At 46.7% G+C, this 22,744-nt stretch overlaps 1 long non-coding RNA gene across 1 annotated transcript in view; it reads right to left on the minus strand.

The window, feature by feature from the left end:
* Positions 1 to 6,111: 6,111 nt before the first annotated feature.
* Positions 6,112 to 22,744, minus strand: part of LOC142573201 (uncharacterized) — a 193,105-nt gene continuing 176,472 nt past the window's right edge. The window contains exon 3 of the long non-coding RNA XR_012826241.1: positions 6,112 to 6,271. This is a non-coding gene — a long non-coding RNA (uncharacterized LOC142573201). The remainder of the gene's footprint in view (positions 6,272 to 22,744) is intronic.

Here is a 22,744-nt window from a genome sequence, read left to right on the forward strand (position 1 = left end):
TACCTAAGCTCTGGCTGGAAGGGACAAATATATAAAATATTAGTATTCCCTTAATCCTTCAAACGGCTTTCATGTGACATTTCAGTTTTGATCACGAAACAAACCGAATACGAATGCAGTCGTCTTGCAGCTTTTATTTAAGGACTATCTTTTGTATGCCTGACTGGCTCCTCGCGTACATGTTAACCTGCTCCAACATACTCAACAAGTTTATCTTTATATTGCCGCAACGTGTTGGAAAATTACGGGTGAATACAGAGCAAGCGAAACATGCAAAAATAACTGCGCCTTACGTTTGTCTGACAGATGTAATGCCACTACAGTCGGCGTCAAGTGTGCGCTGACATCTGAAGTGTTTACTGCCGATATTGTGAGCCATTACTTCGGTACGTCGTATGGCGAAATCCTTTGTTTTCTTTTCCCGCACCAAAAGCGAAGCGGTGGAGATGCTTCAAAGAAGAGGGGGCGAGCGCGAACGAAGCAGGGAGAGATTTTCGATACTTTTGAGGGAAGCCTGCCCAAGCCAAATACGAAGTGCCGCGAGCTGCTGTGCGTGGCCCACTGGGAGCCGCTGTGCACTGAGAGAAGGAGGCGGCACGAAGCGCGTCATGGGGGGACCAGGACGCTTTTTGGGGATTTAAGTCTCGCCAGAGCAGAGATGCTGCTTGCATCTGTGTACAATATCGATTGCAGAAAGATTGATTGCCTGATTGATTCGGCCGGAGGGGAGACTCCGGTGGCCTGCACGCGGGACCGAGGGGAGGCCACATCTGTATAGACGTCGAAAAAAAAAATCAGCAACCCAAACAACCGGTAATTATTCGCGGATGCTTGCTGTTGTGCCATCGTTGTCTCTTGCTCTCGTGTCGATGCATGCTTGCTATGTTCTGCTTCTCAAGCCGGGAGGGGAGCAATATAAAGGAGAGCGACCTTTTGTCCACGTTCTCTGCCTGCTGTTTCTGTAGTGCGTGTCTTCTATGCTTTGATTTCTAACGACTGCGTCGTGCGCGCCAGAAGTGACGCACTGTAGATTGAGTGTCTGTGTGCTGTTTTCCGAGCCACCGTCACGCCGAGGTTTATTAATACGACGCAGTGGGGCGCATGAGGCGGATTCTTCCAGCTTGCTGTTCTTATGTGCCATCGTCTCGGTTTTCGTAAGCAGTTCTTCACTACACGTAAAATTCCGTCACACAGGTATAATGAAAGCGAACTTAAAAGGAAAATAGTTGGAAATAAGCCATGTTTCCGTTCTCAGGACGATATACTTCTAATTTTAAACGATATGTGTCAAGCAGCAAGTCAATATGTGCAGCCTTCCTGACGTTGCAATTCAGTACAGCCATGGACCTGTTCAAGAAGCCTATTCAAGAAATTTTTGATGCGAAAGTATCAAATGACCCACTGAGCGAAAAAGCCGGCGTCTGTAGCAGCGAAACGACGCCTAAATTCCCATTGGCTGCGACACTACGTCAGGTGCCCGCCTCCACGGAGCAGAGCGGGCGAAAGGGCACACATGCTGCATCGCTGGCGCGCCATGTGTTGCGTGAGGGGAGAGGGCATCGCCGAGACACCAGGTCACTCTGGCTCACGGAAGCTTGTGTTATCCGCGCGTTCCTTGTCCACGCAGGTTTTCGCCTGCGTTTTAACATCGCCTCGGTAATTACCGTAAAGAAATTAATGTATGAAAAAGAACAAATTCGAAAGGAAAAACGCCGGCGTTAGTGAAATTCGAACTTACGACCCCATGCTGAGAAGTTGAGTGTCTTACGCACTGGGCTATACTAGCGCCACCTAGATGGGAGGCCTGTACACTCTGCTGCATGGCATCATGCTACTTGGACCGAAATTTCCATTGCCAAGCCCGGTGTGACGAAAGCGCTGACGTCAAAATCACAGTGGCTTAGATTCTATGGCAGTCGGCCAACGTAGCATGACTTCACGTATCGAAGTGCGCCGGCCTTGTGCTATCTAGGAGGCGTTTGCCAAACGTCTCAACGCGCTGGCTTGCCCGCGAGGACCGCGCAGCTGCGTTAAATGGGACATTAATGCTTTCGCGTTCACAACTCATAAGAAGTGCTTAGGTGTCGTCGATTTATTTTTTCGAGCAATAACACAAAAATTAGTAATCGATCGCACATTTAAATTAAGATATTCGCACGTATGCTGATGTGAAATAACTGCTATTTCTATATACAAAACAAAGAAAGGTGTCGAATTTTCATAACGCCACTATATCTCTCGTTATTTCAGCTTAAGGTAAGACAACTTGGCATACGATACAGTCGATGTGGCATTTAATAAACACAATTATCTGCTTTTGACTGTCTAGTCAAGCCAAGGCGAACCACCATGTGATAATTTCGTAGCATAAAGGGGACTTAGTTTATCGAACATCGAGGCAGGGAACTCAGAATTCTGTGATGGGCACGCTAGGAGACGTCAAGGTAAACTTAAGGTGAGTGTGTTCACTTGCTGTTTATTGCAACGACGAACACGAGCAGGAATTATTTCTTTCAGTACATTTAAACATTTTACCCACCTCTACTTCATACGGCTGGTGCCGTGCTATGATTCCTAAGGGATCTGTGTTTCTGATCTACATTTAAATATACTTCCGGGTTGCGTGACATGCATTAGGAATGACCACGACTATACGGCGCGGCATTGAGCTTTCACAACCGCTCGTACAGGGTCCAGGACAGGATGAAAAATTATAGAATACGCTTTGTGTCTAGAACAGCGATATGAATGAATAGCATAGCTTCACCACATGCCGTTCCTTGACACTTCACTGCCTCTTTGAGTAACCCGTTCGTCCACATTGTGATCGAGAACCAACCAGCTCGTTAGAGTAAGTGGGCATATCCAACTTACGGGTGCATGTCAAACACCACTGTAAAGCTCATTATGATTGTATGGAGATAATTTAATTCAAACGTTCATGTCTTTTATTGTCACTTTGCTGACATCATAACGTGCCCGCCGTTCAGAAACAAGCTCATAAACCAAGTTCTGTAGGTATTTATGCCGCGGGTATGTCGTGCCTTTTTGCAACTGGCCACCAAAGCCTTGAGAAAAAAAAAATATCGGGAGTTTAAGATTCACTCGAAGGACGGCCAGGACATTATAATTTTACTCGTTCGCTTGCGCAATTGCTTTTTCACGTGGCTTCTTACAGGCTTATACGTGAACTGGGCCATGCGCTAACTGAAGCCATGTCTCAGCCGCAGACCACCCGAGAGAGAGCGCTGGTTGTCATTGTATGCCCAAAGTAACATGCCTTTTCATCGTTCGTGCTGCCGTTCTCTCAGAAAATGCCGGCAACATCGGGAGCAGACTGTCGGAGTATAGGCCGCGTTCACGGGGGCGGCATGTGTTCCTCATCGCAAAAGGACGTGCGTGAGGATTCGCGGCAGCCAATCATGGTAGCACCAGTATTGACCTTTTCCGCCCCGCCGGCCGCTCTCTTCGCACCAGAAGCCACCCCTTCCGCGATCCAGTGCAGCAAACACCGAGTGGTCAGGACTACGGTCTGGCCGCATCTTCCGGCGCAGTTTTCCAATCGCGGCCCCTGTCAGCCCCTCCGGTAGCCATTCGGCCGCGCTTCTTCGGCCAGCGGTCGCACTGGGAGGAAGGCTCCTCCGCTCGCTCGGTGCCGCCTGACTCCTAACTTCTCCCTCCCTGAGGGGGAGATCCCAGCGACACACTAACGAACTGCGCTCCATTCGATTAACTTGTGATGACGGGCTGGCCAATCGGAAGGGTTGGCACGTCACTTGCAATCCCCCTCCAACTCTTTCCTTAGGCGTCGATGGACGAATAGGAGGACCGAATTCATTAGTGGCACCAGTGTGGAATTACGTGGCGAGGAGGAGCGAGGCGCGATGGTGGGGAGGTACGACTGGACAGGCGACCGAGTAGAGGGGGACAGCGCTGCGCGGAGAGAAATCGACCCCACGGTCGCCCGCGCCCTAGGCGCACTGTTTCCCTAATGGCGATCGATCTTTCCTCTTCTTTTCTCGCTGCCGTCGCTTGTCGCATTTGCATATGACCGCCTTCTTAATTGGAGCCTTCCAACAAGCGGAGCGAGGGCCCGCCCTGCACTCAGCCGATGGGCCGACCAAGGCGCCCCGGGCGAGCCGTCGCCTTCCGCTGGCGGCTCGGCCGCCGGCTGCGGCAGGCCAGGCCAGCACTTGGTGATGGCCGCATCTCGGGTAACTCTGAACGTAATATTGTTTTGCTGCATACCTCCACATGAAGAAACAATGCCCGAACAAGACCATACACTATCGAATTCTAAAGCGGCAATGAAACTAGCGGCATATCATCCAACACCACAATCGAAAGCACTTCCTGATAAGAAGTACCAGTATGCAACACGCGAAATAATCAGCGACGAAAGAACCGAAAGTGCAACACCCAGCCACAAATCGAGTAATTACTACGTTTCATACATCAGGTGCTAAGCTGTTGAGGCCAGAGAAACTTTGTGGAGTGGCTGCGTTCGCACTTAGGAGTACGATATATGTTTTTTTACTGCAATTGTGTGGAGCTGTTCGTTATATAGGTTCAGATAGAATGAAAAAAGTTTTCATCCTTGAAATAAACAAACTATGGTATACAGCTTCTAGCACGTTGTCATAGATCAATTTGCTTTTCATTGTTTTTCTGGTAGGGTTTTTATTTACAGCCCATCGCGGCGGGCTTATTGTGCATGCTCGCGCGCGCTAACGCTGTTGGCGCGCACCGAAGCATGAACAGATCGCGCAGCGATGTAGTGACGGAGCGTGCAGAGCGATAAATTTTGGTGACCGAACTTCTTGCGTAGCTTTGCACCTTAAGTACGAAACGGAATGTTAATTCGTGTGATGGCTGCATAAAGTAACAGTCAAATACGTGGCTAGCTCAGTCTTAGAATGTTTTTTCCGTTCTTGTTTTCAAGAAGTCTAGTATTACAGGACCACGTGTACATTCTTTGGTAGCCGGCAATGAATAAAAGGCTACAAGCAGACAAGAAACAGAAGTAGGGTCAGTATCACTCTTTGCATTGTTACGAATTACTTAAGGTTGTTGCTTTTTATTCTGCGTATTTCGAAGTACGAAGGCAAGCAAGGACCAGTACCAAGCTGACAATGATGCGCAATCTTCGTCCCGGAACTGTACGCCAAAAGCCAGTCGGTCCATTCCACCCTGTCAAAATAAAAACAACAACACCCTTTTAAACGAGTTGCGTTTCAAGATCGCAAACATGGTCAAAATTGAGTTATAATTATAGGAGTAGAGAGAAATCGAGAGAAAGAAAAGAAAGTAGGAAAGTAGAGATCAAGAAGATGAAAGTCTTATTTGCTGCAGTACTCAGGCTTAAGCAGTAGAAAGAGAGCAATTGGGAAAAAGTGAACGCTATACACGCACGTCAAGACGAGACACAGTAAAACTAAATATGGCAACTCAGGCCAGTACACTTCAAAAACTTTGGTGACGACGAATATACAGATGATCCTAGGAATTTCGTGTCTACGTATAATCGGGTAAAATGCCTGTATCCATTAAAAATATATTAAATATTTTAGTGATCTGCCTTTAGCGCACATAATACTTGCACGACTTCAGCTGTTTCTTCTCCTTAGTCGTAACTACATGTGCTTGGGATGCAATCGAGGGGACCTACTCGCGGGAGGTTTGACAGTGTAGGGATCTGGGGGATATCACTGCGGCAGGTGTAATGCGAAGTTGGCGTATCCTCAGTGCTCACAAAGAAAGTGGTACCTGTATTATATATCCATCGAAGCATCCAACGACTCACGCCCGCCGCATGAAGAGCGTGACGATGCCTTTTTGCGACAGGCTTTCATACGCCCCTGTGATGTCAAGCAATAAGGCGGCCCATAGACATTTACATCACTCTTGGTGCATGAAGTACGTTACTATGTTGACGACATAATCAAGTAATGAGCAGTCGCGCCGGAAACCAGCCGTAGCATTTGGTGTTTGGACAGACATTGTGCTGCTTGTGCTACCTCTAGACGTGCAAAGATCATCCTTTACGTCCCCATGTAGCTACCCAACATGACTGGGCTGTAGGACGTAAGTTTCAAAGAAGACTTGCCATATTTCCGAAACGGAACTAGACGACCAGTTTTGCAGCTTGTGGGAGCCGTGCCGCCTCGCCAGGATTCGTTCCGGAGATCGACTGGCAACACTTCGACCCCGTTCACCAAGACAGCGTAGCACTCTGCACGAGATTCCGTCAGGTCCAGAAGATGATAAACGTCTGCACAAACCAAGTGTCGGCTTCAATTCTCGTATTTTAATTTTCAACGTACTCTGATGATATCAGTTTCCCATTGTGATGACATCCCGTGTAACACACCTTCAGGTGCGAGTGAGGAACAGACTTGAACTTAATTTTGTAATGAAGATCTCTAAATATCATCTGAGAAAAGGTGCATTCGTGGCGTTCACGCGTGCCCATGATGCATCACTGCACATCAGTCAATCGGCATAGGAAACCATGAGCAGGAGGAACAAACGTTCTGATCTCATTATTTATAGACACCTCTCATGGAGCCGCCACCTGTGGTACATCAATTCCCCGTCTGCCTACAGGTATCTGTCACCTTTTCAAGTTGTCTGTTGAAACATTTTGGGAAATGCACGTGATAGCTATGGTACAGGTGTATATTGGGTGCTTTTTCGCATTCACGGGAGAAAACAAAGTGATTATGTTATCACCGGCTCTCAATCTGCTTACCCTATAGACCTTCTACTCCTCCTACATATACGAAGTACAAACACAGACGCCTGGGTTATACCGAACATTTCTACCACAGCCATTGATCCCAGCAAAAATTTACCACCAAGTTCAAACTTCTCTCTTGTCAACATTCATCGGCATTCGCAGCTCTTCGTGTCTTACTGCATTTTATAAATGAGATGTATATTTGCTGCGCCTCGAAGGTGGATTTGCACCTGGGACTTTAACTGTAACTAGGATTCAAAAGTGCAGCGATAACCATAACAACAAGTGACATGCTAGAAAAATATTGTATACTATTATTAATGGTTAAATGACCAGTTAGTGCCCATTTTCGTGCAATATTTCTTTATATAAGCGTTAAAATTCCCCGACTTTCTTGTACTAGCAGACTTGTAAAGCTATGTGTCTTAAACGCTGGCCGAAGAGAACAGTACTGTTGCCTGTTCTCAATGAAGGCTGACCCAATCGACATTTTTGCGATTTGTTCAAGCATGTGCAATTTTTCAGTCACCGCATGCGCTAATAGTTGCGTAAGGATGTCAAAGAAGTTTATAAAAGCAGGTATCATAGTGCTCAATATGCGCACTGGTGTTCCTTCTTTAATATATTTCTAGGTGAAGGCGATGCAGCCGTAGGTGACATCACCTGTTACTCCTCTCTTTGCCATACAATAAATAGTGCACATAATGTGGCGATAACACCTTTGCCTTGCACATGTTAAACCAGCAATAGACCGCTGCATAAGAACACACGAACAATTCAGGACAACTTCATAATGAATTCGAAGAAAAAAAATTTGAGCAGTGTCCGCGTCTTCCCCGCACTCACATAACAAGGCATCTGAAAAAAAAAACGTTCGCATACAATTCGCCCAAACACTTCCAAAAGCTTAGACTGAAACATCGTATGCACATTTCATCCCACAATTTGTACAACTCATTGAATGATATGGAGCTCCGGTCATACACATAATAAAATTAGAATAATTAAGGTAAATGATGGGACTGAAGGCCATTTGACTGCACCTGCGCAGTAGGCGGAGGGCTCCGGATTAATTTTGACCACCTGGGGTTTTCCAGCTTGTGCCTAGTACACAAGCGTTTTTTTTTTTTCGCACCCATCAAGATGCAGTAGCCGCGACCGGGAACCGAGCCGGCGACCTCGTTCTCAGTTGCAGAACGCCATAGACACTCAGCAACCGCCGACTCGCACTAGCCATACCGCGTGGCGTAATATTTCTCTGATAGTTTGATTTATTTCTACACCTTTTTAAGGCTCTGGCTTGCTGGCCTTGCAATACGTAAGCTGGCCATAGGGTCTGTTGCCTTTTTTCCCCTTTTGTCGGGAGGCAACTATCTTCTGCACAGAACGTTCAGCTTATGCAATTAGATATTTTACTACGAGTAGGCGGTTGCTTAGAGAAAAATAGAGAGAGAAATAGAAGAGAGGAAAGGCTGGGAGGTTAACCAGACGCACGTCTGGTTTGCTACCCTGCACTGGGTGAAGGGGTATGGGGACTAAGAGAGAGAAAGAGAGGGATGAGACAGAGAGAGAACAGTTTCGCGCGCATTTGAAGGTTCGCACCGAGTCTACACACGGTTGCCAAGACCTGTCGACTTTAGGTGTTTCAACAACGCTTTCGTGACTTTCTTTGCCATCGACGCGTTCGGCCATGGTCCAACGATTTTTATCTCCGAAAATGGTCTGGAGTCCAGCTGGTGGGAGACGGTACGGCCCGCCTCTTACTCGGATTCTATGCGGGAAAACAGCGCACTCTGGCCCTTTCCTATATTGAATATAGAGTACCTGCGCCACAGCGCCTAGGCCGTGTTCTGTGCATTATTGTTGTCCTTTGGACAGAGCAATTGGCCATTCGCCACACAAAGAAATGTATTATCGTATCTATATCATATAATAATTGAGGTTTGGCTGTCTTTCCAGACACAGCACGATGTTGTTCTGTCTGAAGTTCATACTTTTGATGAAGAGAAACTGTTAAATACGCTGCACTTAATCAGTTGGATTCATGGTCTTTAACAAATTAATGCGCGTAAATTTTATTTCTCGAAAGAGGTAACAATCTGTTCACGAAAATAACTTAATGACGCCGTCATTGAAGTTATTTCATAATGAGAGGACACCACGTGCGCACGCGGGGTGAAAAACAAAACAATAAGCAAGCGAAAGAAGTTCCCTTTTTGATTTCAAGTTAAAAAAAAAAGAAGAAACACAAGTAAGGAGTTGTCGCCAGGTAAAAAGTAGTGGTGGAGAAATCTAAGGGCGCGAAGTCGGAATGGTAAAAGGGAACAGGTCCGAAGTCATGGAGGGAGAACAGGAAACGGTTGCTGCGAGGCAAGGCGTCGGGAGCTCGGGCGCGTTAGGCCGGTCGTTTCGCGCCAAGGGAGACGTGAGCAGAGCAGAGGCGCAGGCACGCTTGCCAGGGAGAGACACAGGAAGCACGCAGACAAACAAGAGAGCGTGGCAGCGACGGTGGGGGGAAAAATAGAAAAAAAGAAACAGAGGATGAGGACGCCAAAGACGGAGAGGCGGCTACAGAGCCAGGAGCATTTGAAAACCACCCGAGGCAGCAATTCAAGATCGTTATCCCGGGCGCCATCCCAGCGCCCGGCACAAGGGTCCGAACAATCCTCGCCCGCGACTTTCCCTTCTCCCCAACTTGCACTTCTCCGCATCTGGCACGGTCTTCGCTCTCCTCGCAACCATGCAGAGGCAACGGCATGCTGCGAGCCATATGAAAAGACCAAGAAGGGAAAGCCAGAGGGTATAAAAAGGAGAGATCGGGGCGAGGGGGGCAGAATGACGAGGCGGCGGCAGCAGTCGCAGCAGCAGAAGCCTTGGGCTGCCGCCGCGGTGTGTACGCAAAAATAATATCCGTCTCCTCTCGTCGAGCTAACCTCCTCGTCTTCCTCGGCGCACTTTCACTGGGTCGCGTCTCCTTCCCTCTCGGTTGTGATGGCGCCCGCCTTTCCGTCCGCGGCACGCGTCTCCATGGAGACGGCGAAATATGAAAACACAACCAGAAACAATAATAATGCTCGCCCAGCAGCACGAATACGTCAAAGTTGTCAATGGCAACCACACACATTTAATAACCGAAACTCTTTTTTTTCTCTCTCTCTCGTCTTTTTCTTTGCGTAGCTCATCGCTTCTTTTTCTTTCTTTGTCGCTTCTTTTCCCCGAAGAGCGAGCGCGTTTTCGGCAGTCGCTGATTTCTCCCCCTCACGCGGCGCACTGTCGCCTGTCCTCGGCGCGCGTTGCTCCTCAGGCGGCGAAAGGAGGCGGCCGAGGGAAACAAGGCGCTGCTCCCGTTCCAGACAGAACTCGAGCCAAGTATATGTGGGCGATGGTTGCGGGGGGAGAGGCGCGAGCCCAAGACCAACGGGCATAAAAGCGGCCCGCGAGGAGGAGGAGGAAGTAGAAAAAAAAAAAACGGAGGGAGTAAAAGAGATTGCCAGGCGTAAGAGACCGGCAGGCACCACACTGCGCGCCTGAGAGCGCCAAGCGCGCCGGGCTCCGTGGTATGGGCACTGAAGAAAAGAATTAAGGAGAGCAGCGTGCTCGCTCGAACCGAATAATTAGATTCTCTCTCAGCTTTTATTCCAGGCCGAGGAGTTTCTTTCCTCGGGGACCCTTCTCGTGCTCTTGATTCTCCTCATTTATGTGCGTAGGTTTTCTTTTCTCGCCCCCCTTCTTCTGCTCATTGATGAACACCGACGAGAAGAAGAATAAAAAAAAAGTGAATAGAGAAGAAACAAGCCGCGGCACAAACAAATAAGGGAAATGGGACGCCGCGGGGAAAGGCGCTGGGCAGGAAAGAGAATGAAACGCAAGATGGAAGCGTTTGTTTGCTCTACGCGCCAACGCGAGAACTCGCCGGGGAATGAACGAACAAAGAGGCCAGTTTATTTCACAGGAGTCGTGCCTTCGTCAGAGGCGGGTTCTTTCGGTGAGGCTGAAATTTCTTTCTTGGCTTCGCCCGAGGATTGCAGCGGGCTGCGTCCGAGCGCTCGACTCTGCTTTTCACAAAAGCCACTTGTATCGTGGTCGCACGCGCCGACGAAGCAGCAAACGTGAGCCTCGTATACGAGATGAGGTATGCGAAAGCTAATCCAAGCGCGTCTTTCTCGATGCGTATATAGGTTCTGGCGCAGTCCCAGCAGAACGCTAGGAAAAGCGACTGATATGTTGACTTAAGCAGGATGAAATGACAAAGTGACGCCTATAGCTAAAATATCCGAACAGTGTGCTATGTGCAAGTCCTATCATCCGTGCTCTGATTAAATGTTAATGATAACGCCGCACAATGTAACAATGACCTAAATGTGGTGTGGCAAGAAAACAGGCTATACGCCTCACTCAAAGTTACCTAATTATTAGTGTCAGCAGGGATAGAGGCTACCATATTCTCGCGACATAGCTTAAAACGAAAACTATATGTGAGATTACCTCTGAAAAGCATTTCGGAGTAATAATCTGCTTGAGAGAATGAAGGAAGAGCAAACAACCACATTCATCGACATCAACAGTGCGCGACTTCTCATGATACCGTAGACGGATAAGCTAAAATCGGTACGAAATGAGTGATTTGTATGGCCAGCTCTTGGTTTATACAAACCCTCTCAGCATACCTCTGCTCCCTCTCCTGCCTCAGCTTCTTTTCATTGTTATTATTTTTTGCCAGAAATACCAGCTACCTCAATACACGGCCCAAAAACCTTTTCATCATACTTCTTGAAGAAAGTCCTCGGGTGGCTTGTTCAAACATTTAATAACGAAAATAATAACGAAGTAAAAAACGTGTTCTAGTGCGGACTAGGAGTTGTCTAGAAAACATTTAAGAAGGTATTCTTAACTTCGTTATTATTTTCGTTACTAAATGTTCGTGCAAGCTGCCCCTGGTGATTGCATTAAAAAAAAAAAACATTTGTGACACCTTAGTGTCCGGTGCAGTACATTCCACGCGGTTTACATCAGCTCCTTATCGGAAAGCTCTTCTAATAAGCTCCGCTTTTCTTTTGCCGCTCTTTGTTCCCTAGCGGACGTCAAGTGGAGCTTCGACGCACCGAACCTTACTGGTTCTGTTCTTTCATTTAAAAGCAATTTGCGCGGGGTCTGCCGCCTCTAAAAATAAACCATAAAATAAACAATCGGGGCTCCGTTGCCACCAAATGAAGAAAGCGGCGCGCGAACAGGGGAGCACGAAAACTGCAGGAGCGCACAAAAGCCGAGTCGGGTGCTCTGGAGCATGAAGAAAGCCCCGAGCTCAATATCCACCACATCTGAAGGAGCGGGAGAAGAGAGGAAGGAAACAAAGGAGCTCGCGAAACAACAACGCCGGCTAAGGAGAGCGAGGACGAATCGAGCGAGACGCCAGGAATCGAGAAAACACACGCGCGCACATACACACACGCACAAAGGACGCAGCGAGATAATACCGTTCGCCCGAAATTATTTCTCAGCGGGAACATTGCAAGTGACAGGAAATTAAGAAAACAGAGGGTCACCTGCAGAGAGGGAAAGGGCGAACACAAGAGGCACCACTGCAAGAGAAATGGATTTAGCTGGCGCTGCTATTTTCCCGCCTCATCACCATCCTCGGGCCGGCTCCGCACTCGAGTGTTTGCCTTGCACGCTTCGTCCGTGCGCCTGGCCGGTCGTCCAGTGCGGCACAGCGGGAACACGCTGCTCCTGGCTCGGAGCTCCCAAGCAGCGGCACCGCACCTACACACCGGCGCTACAGTTGTTCGCGTGCAAGCGTCCGAGCACTGGGCACTGGCTCCTCTGTAGGACGTCCCCGGCGTTTGTGGAACTCTGTTGCTAGAGCGTCTACGCAACAACACAACGGTCACCTGTTGCGGGAGCCACTGCAAGGGCGCCCTTGTTCTTTCAGCTGACCTTGTCAGCGCCCGTGTCGTGGACCTATATAGGCTGACGCATCGTTAGCGGGACCCTTACAGGTCATCATTGTACACACACACACACACACACACACACACACACACACACACACACACACACACACACACACACACACACACACACACACACATATATATATATATATATATATATATATATATATATATATATATATATATATATATATATATATATATTGAAACTGATTCTTTAATTACCTGGCATACATTATTCACATAATAATTACTGATTAGTTCTGCGATAATTCAATGCAAGACCTTTAGATTTCGCCACGAACGTCATACTAATGTTTTTTCGACCTCACTAAATAATACACTACGACGGCCAAGCTTTTGTGCCGTGCCGGCACTGCATTGAAGCTCACTACCAATGAACGACCTCGACCTTCGTTCTGGTACACACGCCTCAGTGAGGCGACGAGCCACCGATGATCGTTATCCGCCGCCAATGCGGGACAGCGCTGTCATAGGTTGACGATCTCCTATGGCAGATATATAGCGTAATGTCTCATCAGCTGGACTGACGAAGCGCACAATGCTAGCACCACAAATGGCAGTGTGATGTCAGCTAACTAAAGGAGTCTCACTTTAAGACGCGTGTCTTAATAGCTGAACTGAATCCAACAAGCAAGAGTGTTTCGTCCATTTTGCAGAAGTCTTGTGAGTAGCCGAGTTTCGAGAAGAACGCCCTTAAAATCCACGGTGAAATGCACTGCTTTTCCAGCTATACTCGTATGAAGTGCACTTTATCACAGTCTTATTACTGCATGAATTCAATGTCACGATTGGGACATGTGTCCTAAAGTGAATAATTAGAATGTTAGTTAGTGTAACTTCGTTAATTAGCCAACTTCACACTGCGATGCCCTTTTCTTCAAGTCATTCAGATTATGGGGCAGAAATGCTCCACCTGCCACTGGATAATTTTAGCCAGCCTATCTTTATTGAGTCACACAAAAAAACGAAGATACCTTTAATGCGGATATTTTTAATGAGGGCCACAATAAAGAATCACCACGTACACTCAAACGAAGCCAACAATTATTGAACACGCTTAGAACATGCTAAGCTGCCTTTTTTCACGGTATATATACTGTATAGTCCATAGTTAATGATAAGCCTTAAATTTATAATAATTCGCACATTCCCAATAAAGACGTGACAATGAAAAATGCGACGGTTTGCCCTCCTTGCCCCCGCTGTGAACCGAGTCCACAACCACGGCATTGCGCGAGCCGCCGAGCTACGATGACGGTTGTCCCTCCGTCAACTTCCTTAGGTACTTAGTTGCGTGTATTTACAGGTACAAATTGAAGGTCGTACAGGTGTACGTCCCTACATCTAGTCATGATGACCAGGAAGCCGAAAGCTTCCATGAAGACGTCGAATCGGCGATGGGTAAGGTCAAAACAAAATACACTGTACTGATGGGCGGCTTCAATGCCAAAGTAGGCAAGAAGCAGGCTGGAGACAAGGCAGTGGGGGAATATGGCATAGGCACTAGAAATGGCAGGGGAGAGTTATTAGTAGGCTTTGCAGAACAGAATAATATGCGGATAATGAATACCTTCTTCCGCAAGCGGGATAGCCGAAAGTGGACGTGGAGGAGCCCTAATGACCAGACTAGAAATGAAATAGACTTTATACTCTGCGCTAACTCTGGCATCATACAAGATGTGGATGTGCTCGGCAAGGTGCGCTGCAGTGACCATAGGACGATAAGAAATCGAATTAGCCTAGACTTTAGGAGGGAACGGAAGAAACTGGTACATAAGAAGCCGATCAATGAGTTAGCGCTAAGAGGGAAAATAGAGGAATTCCGGATCAAGCTACAGAACAGGTATTCGGATTTAACACAGGAAGAGGAACTTAGTGTTGAAGTAATCAACGACATTCTTATGGGCATCATTAAGGAGTCTGCAATAGAAGTCGGTGGCAACTCTGTTAGACAGGATAGCAGTAAGCTATCGCAGGAGACGAAAGATCTGGTCAAGAAACGCCCATATATTAAAGCCTCTAACCCTACAGCTAGAATAGAACTGGCAGTACTTTCCAAGTTAATCAACAAGCGTAAGACAGCTGACATAAGGAAGTATCATATGGATAGAATTGAACATGCTCTCAGGAACGGAGGAAGCCTAAAAGCAGTGAAAAAGAAACTAGGAATAGGCAAGAATCAGATGTATGCGTTAAGAGACAAAGCCAGCAATATCATTATTAATATGGATCAGATCGTTCAAGCGGCTGAGGAGTTCTATAGAGATTTATACAGTACCAGTGGCACCCACGACGATAATGGAAGAAAGAATAATCTAGAGGAATTTGAAATCCCACAAGTAACGCCGGAAGAAGTAAAGAAAGCCTTGGGAGCTATGCAAAGGGGGAAGGCAGCTGGGGAGGATCAGGTAACAGCAGATTTGTTGAAGGATGGTGGGCAGATTGTTCTAGAAAAACTGGCCACCCTGTATCACAATTCCTCATGACTTCGAGAGTACCGGAATCTTGGAAAAACGCTAACATAATCCTAATCCATAAGGAAGGGGACGCCAAAGACTTGAAAAATTATAGACCGATCAGCATACTGTCCGTTGCCTACAAAGTATTTACTAAGGTAATTGCAACTAGAAGCAGGAACACCTTAGACTTCCGTCAAGCAAAGGACCAGGCAGGATTCCGTAAAGGAATCCTGCTGGTCCTTTGGTCAACAATAGACCATATTCACACTATCAATCAGGTGATAGAGAAATGTGCGGAATATAACCAACCCTTATATATAGCTTTCATTGATTACGAGAAAGCGTTTGATTCAATCGATACCTCAGCAGTCATGGGGGCATTGCGGAATCAGGGTGTAGACGAGCCGTATGTAAAAATACTGAAAGATATCTATAGCGGCTCCACAGCCACCATAGTCCTCCATAAAGAAAGCAACAAAATCCCAATAAGGAAAGGCGTCAGGCAGAGAGATACGATCTCTCCAATGCTATTCACAGCGTGTTTACAGGAGGTATTCAGAGACCTGGATTGGGAAGAATTGGGCATAAGAGTTAATGGAGAATGCCTTAGTAACTTGAGATTCGCTGATGGTATTGCCTTGCTTAGTAACTCAGGGGACCAACTTGACCAACTTCAATGCATGCTCACTGACCTGGAGAGGCAAATCCGAAGGGTGGGTCTAAAAATTAATCTGCTGAAAACTAATGTAATGTTTAACAGTCTCGGAAGAGAACAGCAGTTTACGATAGGTAGCGAGGCACAGGTAGTGACTGCGGATCCGGATCATGAGGCTGAAATAAACAGAAGAATAAGAATGGGCTGGGGTGCGTTTGGCAGGCATTCTCAGATCATGAACAGCAGGTTGCCATTATCCCTCAAGAGAAAAGTATATAACCAGCTGTGTCTTACCAGTACTCAAGTACGGGGCAGAAACCTGGAGTCTTACGAAAATGGTTCTACTTAAATTGAGAACGACGCAACGAGCTATGGGAAGAAGAATGATAGGTGTAACGTTAAGGGATAAGAAAAGAGCAGATTGGGTGAGGGAACAAATGCGAGTTAATGATATCTTAGTTGAAATCAAGAAAAAGAAATGGCCATGGGCAGGACATGTAATGAGGAGGAAGATAACCGATGGTCATTAAGGGTTACGGACTGGATTCCAAGGGAAGGGAAGTGTAGCAGAGGGCGGCAGAAAGTTAGGTGGGCGGATGAGATTAAGAAGTTTGCAGGGACAACATGGCCACAATTAGTGCATGACCGGGGCAGTTGGAGAAGTATGGGAGAGGCCTTTGCCCTGCAGTGGGCGTGACCAGGATGATGATGCTGCTGATGATGATAAACATCCTTGGGGGTGTTAGCCAGCGCGAGTCATTGCCAGAGAGGTGAATGTGGAACACCTGCCTGTGTGTAGGTGTGCGTGCGTGTGTGTGCACGTACTTGCAGGCCGGTAGTGGTGTGTACGAGTGCATGTGCGTGTGTGTGCGTGCGTGGGTGTGTTTCAGGCAGCGTTTAAAGTAGGTGAATCCAAGACTACTATGAGAAACTGTTAGAATGGTGATTACTCCAACTCTGAAGCAGAAGCGCGTAGTAAAGGATGCGCAAAAGCGTGACCGGAAGAACTTCAATGGGACGCGTGCTAATTTCTTCGTTTTCCTATATATGCCTTGCGTTTGGTTAACTAAACATATCAGTAAATCGCGCTTTTTTTTTCTATAACAAAACGCGTTATACATAAATCGGGCATCTTGAATATTGCAGCTAATTCGAAGTGCCAGATCACTGAACTATTCCTCATAACATTCGCTGGCCTCGCCTCAAAGCAAAATGCAAGCCAAACTCGGTATTGTTTCATATCACCGCACTGCATGATTCTGCCAATTTTCGTTGCTTGTGTAGTCGCCTCTGACAGGCTTGCGTTATTAGAGGCGATCAGTTTTCATTAATAAATCATGGCGTGATTCATCGGTCCTGGGTGGCATCACCATGGCCAACCACGCACGTATCTCTCTATCGTATTTTTGAGATCGCTCTCCTCCTACTTGTATTGCTTTATTTCTTTCCCCAGGCCATTTTTTTGGGGGGGAACTACAGGGATTTTTGGAAAGAAAAAGAAAATGGGCGAAAAAAGATGCCCTCTCCTTCGTTTTCCCGAGCCGTGGGTGCGGGAATTGTTAAGCCAAAAGGTTTTTTTTTTTCTTTTCTTTCTTTTTTTCTTCGCGGGCGTGGGTGGATAGCCGGGCAGGCGTGTGGCTGGGTGTTTCAGCCGCGAGGTTGGGAAGGTAATAAAGCTGGGACTCTTTGAGCCGCGGCCACAGATTAGACGCCTGGACGCTAAGCGATTTGGCGTCGCGCGGGCGTCTGTCTCGCGATAATTAGGATCGTGCCTATCGGGGCCGACACACAGGACGAAAATGCGGAAAAGAGAAAGATCGCTCGAAAAAAGAAAGGGCAGCCATGGCAGCTGCCGCCCCCTAGCCTTCATTTTTCAACTCCCGTGTCGTTCTTTACGATTGCGAATCTGGTCACGCCTCGATAAAAGATTCACGCGTCGTATATACTTCACTAGTACATTGTATACCGCGGCAGAAACATTAACGAGGTGGATGCCGGTCGGAGGCTGATGCAGTGCATTTGGATCACCATCACCTTGATACAATACAGGTTTAGCAACATCAGACCGAAATGACTCATTGGCTTTGACTTTGTTGTTATCTGATATCGATAAATTACGAAGAGGTTGCGCTTTTCGTGAAATCATCGAATTTACAGGCATAGCGTTATCAAAAATAAAGCTTTTTTTTCTTTGTTGTTCTTATTTGGTCAGTTGTTTATGTTGGTTATAATGGTCAGTGTAAAGCCAGTTTTCTATCATTTCCTTCCCTTACCTTTCCTTCTATTTTTTTTTCTTTTTTCTTTTTGTTTTATGCTAGCGTTCCTTTAGACATGCTTGTTTTTGATGTGTTGTTTTTAACGTTGCTTTAGAAGTGTTGCTTTAGAAATGCAAAGCAGTGAGAAAAGGAATGGAACTAGAAATCAGTGGTGGAAAAGTGCGCGCTGAAGTTACATTACAACATCGCTTTCGGGCGCTGACCTTGTCGCAAAGAGTTCCAGTCCTAATCATAAGGCTTCAGGTTTTGTTTGTTTGCCGTCGTGCGGAACCAGCAGCATGCCAAACTTATATGTGGCTGGAAAGCAAACGAATACGCTTGAAAATTTTTAAGGTCCCAGCTCACCTGTTCCGGGCACTCACACCGCATCATCTGCATTGCCACGACTTGGTCACAGTCACATCGTCGGCCTCTTGCTTGAAGCAACAGGACGTCGAGACAAAAAGGCACCGCGGAAAAGTTACCAGTCAAGAGTGAGACGGATCACCCCGTCGTCAGCGCTTCGCGAGAAGCGAAGAGCCATGCAAAGCGCTGGCTCTTGCAGCGAGGCACATTTGTCGCCATCGAGGCAGCAAAAAAGAAAACGCTCCATTGTGCGCGGCGCGAGCGCTGCACTCCGAGGAGGCGCGGGCTGTTTTGAGCGCGAGCATGTGTGCGCCTGCGCCGGCTCCCAGGCACAACGAAAGGGAGAAGCTGCCGGTATGGAAGGGTTGCCACTGGAAAGGCCGGGGGGGTCGCTGGGAGAAGCAGAAGGGGGCCTTCACCCCTTTCATCTGGTGCATGTTTGGCGGCTCCGTGCTCGGCGGGCGCACGCGTGGTGAGCGCTTGGCGCGGCGTTCTCCCCATAGGCGCGCCGACCTTGACCCAGACGATTCGGCCTTCATTCATCACGCTTCCCCCGTTAGGCACCTTGTTCCTTTCAACCTCGCTTTCTAGGCGCTTTCTACCGAGCCATTCTTCGGATAGCGTTTATCTAGGCAACTCTCCCCTTTTCCTGCTGCGGAGCGTTTTGCTCTCTGCCTCTCTCTGCGGGATCACCATTCATGCATTGGCGGTGATGTGACCGGGCCTTGGGTGCAAAAAAGCATTCTGACAACTCCGGTTGCATAGTTGCGTCTTTCTTCTCTTTTTTTTTATTTTTATTCTGCAACTGACATTTAGACCGAGACAAGTGCTACTAGGCGTAAGGGCGTTCTTATTGCTTGCCGCTTGTGTCGTGCATATTTAATTGATTTCCATCTCGAGTTAACAATTGTAGGCAGGCGAGAGTCCACCACGCGCGTCAATGCCTATACAGCGTCTGATCAAAGCTAAGCGACCTCATAGAATAACTTAGATACTTTACAATCTTCTCCTTCCAGCAAACCCCCCTTATTTTGATCTCATAAATTACAGATCAGACTAAATTGAAGCACCAATTCTATAATTTAAGTAACTATCCAAGTCAACATGCGTGGAGGACGTGGCAGTGACTTTAGTATGAATAACGACAATAAACGGAGTATCATTGTTGTCTTTCAGCTGGAATGTGTCCGCGTGTTCTTGCAGTGCGGCTCTACCGCGTCACCGCAGATTTAAGGCTTCCGGTAGCCAGTGTACCTCTACGAGCCTCGTAATCGTCAATTGTCCGCTCATTAAGAAACTCCTTACTGAAGATGTCTCTAAGCGGGTTCGCTAACTATTCTTGAAGTATTCACCGCAAAATATGTGCTACTGTAGAATGCCTAATATATATATATATATATATATATATATATATATATATATATATATATATATATATATATATATATATATGTATATATATATATATATATATATATATATATATATATATATATATATATATATATATATATATATATATATATATATATAGTTAGTCATAAGGCTCACGACCATATGAAGCTAACAGAAGATAATGGAGCTATGCATTAGGGAAATTACGTGTAAGCTTAATTGAAGCGTAGAAATGATAAGCTAAACGGAAATACAAGTGGACGAGAAAACAAGTGGCCGGTGGTAGCCGATCCCACAACCTCTGCAATACGCGTGTGTTGCACTACCAGTTGTGCTACGGTGGCGGTTGTGGAACATCCTTTTTGACCGATGGCATATATACCGGGTGTTTCAGCAAACACTTGGAAACCTTCAAGACCTGTGGCGGATCGCACAATTCTAGTCCATGAGCCGGTCTACTCGACGAAGCGGACATTACTTGCACAAGAAACTGAAATGCACAATCGGCTAATCAACAAAATATAACTAATTAAGTTTTAACTGATTACCTTATAGCAGATATTGCAATTTACAAATTTTAGCGGGTGAGACTGCAGGGCACATCCAGTTGAAACGAAATGTGTGGATCACACCATTTACGAGATATGCGCTGTCAAACTCTCGGCAAAAATGCAATTTCGTTCCAATCACTTTCTTCACAAGGCGTCGTTTCATGCATTGAAGCACAATATTAAGAGGAACGCCAATATATTCCTCCGCAAAATTCGGGAATTAATATCTCGAAACAAGTGTCATCCTGAGAATTCGTTCCAAGTGGATGCGCCTTGCAAATTCCCCGGCTAGGATTCGTAAATTCCAATATGTGCCATAAGATAATTAGCTCGTATTTATTTAGTGAATTTTTTAAATGAGTGGATTATGCATTTCAATTTTTGTGCAAGTCCACCTCTTCCAGTAGACCAGCTCATGGACTAGAATTGTGCTATGTGCTGCAGGCAATTTTTAAAACTTATTGAAAGTGTTCGCTGAAACACCCGGTATACACTGAGTACTACCGTGGCGCAATCGGTCAAAAAGCGTGTTCCCCATCCGCCTCCGTAGCACAACTGGTAGTGCAACGCACAAGTAATGCAGAGGTTGTAGGTTCGGCTCCCACTAGCCGCATATATATATATATATATATATATATATATATATATATATATATATATATATATATATATATACAATCGTATCATTAAAAGCCAACAAACAAGGACAACATAGGGGAAATCGATTGTACGTGCTAAATGAATTAAAGAAATGATAAATTAATGGAAATGAAACAACTGGCCGCAGGTGGGATACGAATCCACGTATTCGTATTGCGCAATTGAGCTACCACGGCGCCGTCTTTCCATCCACTTTCTATGTTTTGTTTTGCTACTAGAATTAACACCGGAAGTGTTAGCCAGCGCCACCACTCAGAAACCTTGGCGGCGGCTGCAGGCCTTCCTTTCTGCCACAGGTGTCACGAGTACGTGATCTATTTGGTGATGGCAACCCATACATGCTACCCGAAGGCGTCAAAGTTGCAACATATATATGTTCAAAGTACAAAAACATTGAGGGGCTCTTTAAGGGAGAAAGTGAACTTCGAATCGGCGCTCCATTCTCATTATGCCATGCTGCATCTTCGCCGCACTGCAAGTGTGCGTGCGTTGAAGACGTAATGCAATGCGACGTTGAGAGTTAAAAGTGTGCACAAAAATTCACAGTATCGTGATGTAAGGTGCAATGCCTAAGTGCCTACTGCGGCATACCATCACCAACTTTAGCACAGAATTTCGTTCTGATTGCTTGTCAGAAGAAACTACAATTTGCGCACTTTTACAATTTCTAAGATTGCTCTCTAGGCGCCTTAGGTGAGTTTTAGGCCATCGATGTTGTTCTGCTTTGCCACAAACTCCACCAGCTGCCAGTGTTATCGCGATGATCGTCATGTCAGCAGAATGTTACACATATGTATACCAGCTAACAGCCGAAAATTCTAACGAATCCCACTTGCCCGTGTTTTCCTTCTCGACGGAAGCGACCATGTCACAAGTCTCGCCTACCATGTCACAAGTGCAGAAAACAGCAATGCGAACAAGAGGGCTTCCGTGAAATCTAGAGCACTCGAAACCGCTGAGGAGAGAAGAACGCGAGAGAGAGAGAGAAAGGGGGCAGGCAAAGAAAAAAGTAAAAGGTGAGGAGGGACTTGTGTCGCAAACTCGACGTGTGCTCTCATACTGTTATGGGAAAAGGCGGGGGATGAATCTCACTCCCGGAAAGATATTGAAGTACTTTTGCAGCGCATACAGACGCAAGAAGGCAGGTGAAAGATACAGGTACGGCGCTTTCATGTGTGTTCTTGCGTTTTCATCTGTATGCGCTGCAATAGTACTCCGAGAAGCCACGAAAACAAGCCCGCATTGTAACGCCATTTGCAGAAAGAGCTTCTGCCGAAGGGCTGCTATCTCGCCTCTTTGTACTGCCGCCTCAAAACGTTTTACTAGCTTCTTTCTTCGCTATCAGTTTGCCATTTTGAAACATTCCGGCAGTAGAACACTCCCTCTGCACAGCTTTGCAACTTGCAGTGTGCAAGAAAATACTCCGGTGAGGCCCGGTGATGGGCCCCTTAGGAGGAGTAGCATAAGCTTCAAAGTTTGTGAAAGTTTCAACGTGTCCTGCTCTCACTGAGAACAGAGTGGCAAACCGGCGTGTCAAATATGCGGTAAATGACCCAACGCACTCCATAATTACTGAGAATGCCCCAGAGTACGCTCTCCTCCTCACTTATTGATTCGCTCGAACATTCCTTCCGCGCCCTGCAGCTGAACGAGCTGAACTGCTCGATCGCAAAAACATCCTTACACTAG

This window comes from Dermacentor variabilis, chromosome 1, assembly GCF_050947875.1.
Source record: "Dermacentor variabilis isolate Ectoservices chromosome 1, ASM5094787v1, whole genome shotgun sequence".
Lineage (NCBI taxonomy): Eukaryota > Metazoa > Arthropoda > Arachnida > Ixodida > Ixodidae > Dermacentor > Dermacentor variabilis.